Source organism: Clarias gariepinus, chromosome 5, assembly GCF_024256425.1.
Source record: "Clarias gariepinus isolate MV-2021 ecotype Netherlands chromosome 5, CGAR_prim_01v2, whole genome shotgun sequence".
Lineage (NCBI taxonomy): Eukaryota > Metazoa > Chordata > Actinopteri > Siluriformes > Clariidae > Clarias > Clarias gariepinus.
In genome coordinates, this window is record NC_071104.1 from 31,224,466 (window position 1) to 31,230,465 (window position 6,000).

Genomic DNA, 6,000 nt, shown 5'->3' on the forward strand with positions numbered 1-6,000 from the left:
TATTGAGAACCGACAACTGATATTAAATCCCTGAAACTGATAGAAATTAGTGTTGATGCATGGTTGTTTCTAGAGGTTGAAAGGGAAAGAGCAAGGGGGAAGGGAAGAAAAGGAGAAGCTCATGAATTACTCATTCAACATTGGATGTGATCTATGCTTCTTAAAAAAATCTTTTAGGCAAATACACAACATTCCACACGACTCATAATACAGGACTATAATGCAGGCCATAAACCCGGTTTTGGCCCGACAGTTGATTTTGTGTTGATTCCTTTTTTAAATAAATAAATCAAAGAGAAGTTGCAAAGAAAAAGCACTCATTATATAATAGACTCACAGGGTGCACAACTAAATTTTCCTCAATATGAGGCTGATATCACCACACTTGCACAAACAAACGCTGAACCGAATCAAATGCGCCATAGGAATTCCCATTTAACTCGCTAGGATTTAATCCTGCAAGGGGGTTTTTAATGTGTACGTGCTAAAACGCGTCACCCCGCTAAGTTCCAGCTCCACTTCCTGCTTGGATCTGTCGACTGCCTGCGATGAAATAAAGCAGCTTTTTAATTTGAATAATCACTTGTTCTTTATCTCGCCGCTGGAAACAGGCCAGGGTGGCTGCAAAGGGATACTGGTGTTAATTAAGACACCTGTTCTTCTCTCAGTTTACTTGCCTAATCAATGCCTCCGCACTTCCAACATCCCCAGACGATTCGAGGTCTACGCTGCAAAACAAGCCTGCAGTCTCAGCATGATCATGATGAATAAAGCCTCCCATAGCTACACCCGACAAAGCACTTAGTGAAATTCAGCTTTTCTTTCAAAACGCAAGATAAAGCGAACGTGCAAGAGAAACCAGAAAAACAACAACAACAACAAAAAAAAAAAAAACAGCCCATTATGATGATGAGTGGGCTATGGCAGAGTGCTGATTCCTCTTCAGTGTCCACATAATGTAAAATCAAGACAAACTACACTCAGTGGTCACAGCTTCAAGCAATCCTTTAACAGAGACCAATGCAGGCCCAAGGTGGACTAGATCTAGGGTATAACAAAGCGTTGAAGAAGCACTTGAAGATCTCAAGTGAAATATGTTCAGCCAGTATTGATAGATCAATCACTTCTTCAGGAAACATCTAACCTTTTTTTTTTTTTTGGTGCTGTGGCTGCACTGATGCGTAGACCATGTTAATGCTTGAACTGCCCATCTTGATTAGATCAGTCCTGGTCCTAAAGTAATTACAGTTTCTGCTACGTCATCCTGTTCGTCTTGTCTTTCTCTGAAAAGCTCATGCAGTATCAGGTTTACCGTACAGTATTTGCTTTTACACGGAGGCATTTAGCTGATGATTTTGCCCAAAGGAACTTTTAATAAACAGCCACAATAAGTTTTTACCTGGAGCAAATTAGGGTTGCAGTAAGTGTCTAACTCGGAGGCACTTCAGCAGCAGATGGAAATCAATAAACATAAGCAGAAAAGTAATGATACCAATAAAACCACCCCAGCAGAACAAAACAGAACTGAAGCACACACTTAATAGAATTTCTTTTTTCTTCTTCTTCTTTGTTTCCTTTTTTTTATTTTTTTTATTCGCCCAATAAGGCTATAGAATGCTTCTAAAAGTGGTGCAGGTGAAGTCACAGCTTGACAAGAGAAAGTTGTACAAAGCGCTCAGCATGGGCTGAATTTGGGCTCAAAAGCCATGACAACAAACATCCTAATCCCTCATGTCTCTACCCACTTCCTCATGGGAGGAACTGCCAGAGGGAGAACTTAAAAAGCCAGAATAGAAAGAGATGATGGGAGTGTTAATATGTTTGTTAGAGAGTGTAATATGCAGGAAAAGTGGGACAAAAACATCATGCAAAATGAAATCCGAGTTAAAAGAAGAAAAAAAAAAAGAAGAAAAAAAAAAGCCCAAAGGAGAGAAAAGCTATTATACCTTGTGAACAGCTGGAGCAGCTGGAGCAGCTCTGCAGCCGGTCATGTTAGTGCGGCTCCTTACCTGCGGCGGCTAAGACGGGATGGTGAAGAGAGGAGAGTCAAAGGGGCTGATGGGTACGGGGTCCAGGCCAGTGCAGTCCGGGAGGGAGGAAGGACGGAGTGACAGGGAGCAGGGAGACGGGGAGGCCAGAGGGGGGAGAGGAAACGCTGCTCCTCTTCCTCTTGCTCTGTCTGCTACAGACACACACACATTGAGACACACGCACACACAGAGAAGCACGCGTGGGCGCGCACAGAAGAGGCAGACACCAATACCTGCAGCCAGTCACATAAGAGGAGAGTAAAGAGTCCCCTGCATACACGCGCGCTTCAGCACTAGAAGGAAAGACACGGCTCACCTCCCACTCTCTCCCGGTAGCCAATCACGTGCCAGCAAGCTGCTTGTCTTACGACCAATAGGAGCGCATGCAGCCCTTAGCTCAGACCAGCCAATAAGTGCAACAGCTCATATCCAATCGGAATAATGAATCTGAGAGCAGTGTGAGGCTTCCCTTTCTGAAGGACAGACTGAGCAGTGCACTCAGCCGGCGAGTGTGATTTAAGACTGCAGCTGACATTAGAGTAATTAGATTGTGAGGCACTTAACCCACCACAATAACACCGCATGCTCCACTGCAGAACTGGCAGACAAGCTTCTCCACATACACGCAAAGTGTGCAAACTTAAAGCAACAGAGACAGAGATGATGCACGAATCATAATAACAACAATAATCTGACCTGTTACATTCATAACCCAGAGTGTAATGATGTATTTATTAGACAAACCTTCCCCCATCATAGCTAAAAGAGACATGAGATCCCATACTGTATGTGTCACTAAAGCCACCAAAAACCTAAAAGTCTAAAGACACAAAGTGAGCTGATTTCATAAAGACTTATGATTATTATTATTTTCCAGATCGATAGCATGGCTGAGCTCCCAGCGTGATACATGATCAATGGCAGACTCTCAGAATGATAAATGAAGAGCACATCAAGCTACAGTTCCTCTGCACTGCAGGAAGCAGAGCTCCAGAGACAGAAGAGCAATAAATGTCCCGTTATTAACAAGGCGAAAAGATCACGGCTGGCTCTCCCCGCCTCTCCTTCAGGTAAGCTTCTGGGAGATACTGAGATTGAAGAAGTGGAAAAAAGTGCAAGGACTGTTCTTCCTGCTGAAGCCACAGCTTTATCCCAGACCACAAGGCTCCGGGAAGTAGTGAAGTCCGAAAGCAGAAAAAATCAATGAGGCTGTCAATACGGGAGTGCATCATATTATGGGCCAATACCACACGGCATCATTGTGAGAAACACCCAATCATGACTCAGCAAGGTTGTGGCTGGAGTGCATCCTCGGTCCTTCTGTCTCAATAACTTTTGTCAGCAAAGACCAGACTACCTAAGCAAGGTGTTGCGAGGACGAACTGTGTGTCTGGCAGACAAAAAGCAGTGGCATTCTTGATGGAGTTTGTTCACTTTGTACCGCTGTTTCTGGGAGGGAGAAAGTCCAATAAAAAATGCATGAGAGATGGGAGCAGATGTCACATTGAATATGCTTCCAGCTGCAGAGATATTAGTGCACAGAAGCCTCAGAGAGGGCTAGGTACATTTCAGTGAACTTAAATCTAAGAGCGTGTGAGTGGGAGTAGTGTGTGTTTTAAGGAGCGAGGGGTTTGGGGAGTAGGAGGAGCACTTAAGAGTCTCTGAAATGCTACTTCTATGGGACATTCCAGGACCTAGAAACAGTGAGTAAAAATAAATACTTAGGAGATAAACCAAATAACATTTAACAAGTTTGTCATCCTTTACAATTCCACTGTCACAAGTTTCTTTAATGCAGACTATGTTAACATGCAGTAGGTAATATGCAAAATCTCAGTCCTCATGGGTGACTGCTGCCATATTGGATGATGACAGGAGAAGATCTCATTAAAAATGCATGAATCCAGGGGTAGTCATGCTTTAAATGTCATTCCTACAGTATCAGCGAGAAAAGCCACTGTACAGTACATAGCCACCATGTGTTATAGTAAGTAAAATATTTCCATGATTCCATTCCTCTATGGTTTTTACAGTATGTCCAGTATGAGCACATTGATAAAGCAGATCCATCTGAGAGACAGGTTTTTGTTTTGTTTTTTTCAGATCACATTCTCCTCACTGTGACATTTTAAAATCTGTATGCATGTGCCGATTCGGGAATACCCTTCATCAGGTACAATTTTGACATTTGCTGTATTTTATTGAGTTGCAAACATTTTGTTAACTCCTATCTAAATATATTAGGATTATGCATAGTTTACTGTCACATAGTGATCAAATAGTTTGATCAAAGGCTGACATTTTTTAAATGTATTTATTTACTTATTTATTTTCATTTTTTGGCATTTACTACTACAGTAAATGTAGGTTTTATTAAGTTTTTATCTTACTTTTATTGCTAGCATGACGATTGCATGCAGAAAGCCAGATTCTTTAAGGTTGAGGTGTCAAAATATATTATTTATTTATTTAATTATTTATTTATATTTTTGCATTCTGTTTGCCAGAATCTGGCTGCCTATTTGCCTGGATTGGATGGGGCCAGGGGTAGCTCAGTGGTTAAGGCATTGGACTACGGCTCGGAAGATTCCAGGTTCAAACCCCACAACCACCAAGTTGCCACTGTTGGGCCCTTGAGCAAGGCCCTTAACCCTCAACTGCTCAGATGTGTATTGAAATAAAAAATGTAAGTCACTCTGGATAAGAGAGTCTGCCAAATGCCTAAATGGATTGCTGGATTTGTCCAATCACCAAATACAATAATTACTTTTTTTGGGGGGGGTCTAAAGTCTAAAATTAATTTAAAAAAAAAATAAGAACAAACACTGTACTGAATAAACAAAATAAATACAGTAGTCTCTGCATCAACTGTGATGCATTTGGACTGATCAAGGTGGATCCAGACTTTTGGACCACCCTGTATATGCAATATTTGTGTTTGATGTCAATGATTTTAAAAAGCATGTGAACCTAAAAAAATCTGGTTTCTTCTAAATAATTATCAGATTAACATTCAAGTGTAATCTGCCTTAGTCATAAGATATTTTGACTTATTAACCTGTCTCCATCCTAAAACAAACTGTTTTTCTAATAGTAAATGTTAAATCAAACCTTTTTTTTAATCATGAGTTATTCCAATAACTTGTGATCATTTAATAAGCCATTAAAAAACCATCTGCAAACTCTTTAGAGTTAAGATATTCTTGGAGTAGGGAGCAGGGTTTTTTAATTAAAAATGCAGATCTTTCTGCCATCAGCAGATGGCTCTAAATGTGACAAACTGCTCCTTTAACTCACAGATCATGTACATAATTACTGTAAAAAATTATATCAACCATAGAATTACAAAATATTTTCTGTATCCCCTTTTTCTTTTATTCCAGAGTAAACATATTTTAAAAGGTCAAAATACTTTTACAAGCTTTGCTCTTGCTTTTATACACTGCCAAGCCAAAAGAGTCACAATCTCAAAAGCATCCACATCAAACAGAAGGAGATTTAGACTAAGGAGATTGCTGTTATTACTTGAATAGCTTAAGAACCGTCCAATGCATTATGAAAAGCTTTTAGAGCAGGTGTCCTGAATTTAGTGTCCGGTCAATAACATTTTCTTAGAGCTCAGGTCCAAATTTCATGATTTTTATATAGTATATGCAGTGATCGTAAGTCCATAAAAAAGAAGCAATTTAAGCAAGTCCATAGCATTTTAAAAATATTTATTGTACATTTTAAGTAACATAATGGACTTGTATATTTTCTGTATTTTGTATATTAAAACTTTAAAGAATCTATATTTTCACACTGCTGGGCTGTAAATGAATGCGAAATGACTCTGGTTGCTCTGTTATACTGGGCTCTATATTTTACACGCCCTCACCTCAGACTGCTGCGGATATTTTTTACTTCTGGACTACTATTTTTATTACTCATATGAAACATATAAGACAAACATACATTGATCCGTCCATTC

At 40.0% G+C, this 6,000-nt stretch overlaps 1 protein-coding gene across 8 annotated transcripts in view; it reads right to left on the reverse strand.

Annotated features, from left to right (window-relative positions):
- The window catches only part of pcbp3 (poly(rC) binding protein 3), a 94,565-nt gene extending 92,291 nt beyond the window's left edge, over positions 1-2,274 (reverse strand). For all 8 annotated transcript variants that reach the window (XM_053496926.1, XM_053496925.1, XM_053496922.1 and 5 more), the window contains exon 1: positions 2,010-2,274. The gene's annotated coding sequence lies outside the window, so the exon portion shown is untranslated. The remainder of the gene's footprint in view (positions 1-2,009) is intronic.
- Between the last annotated feature and the right edge of the window lie 3,726 nt (positions 2,275-6,000).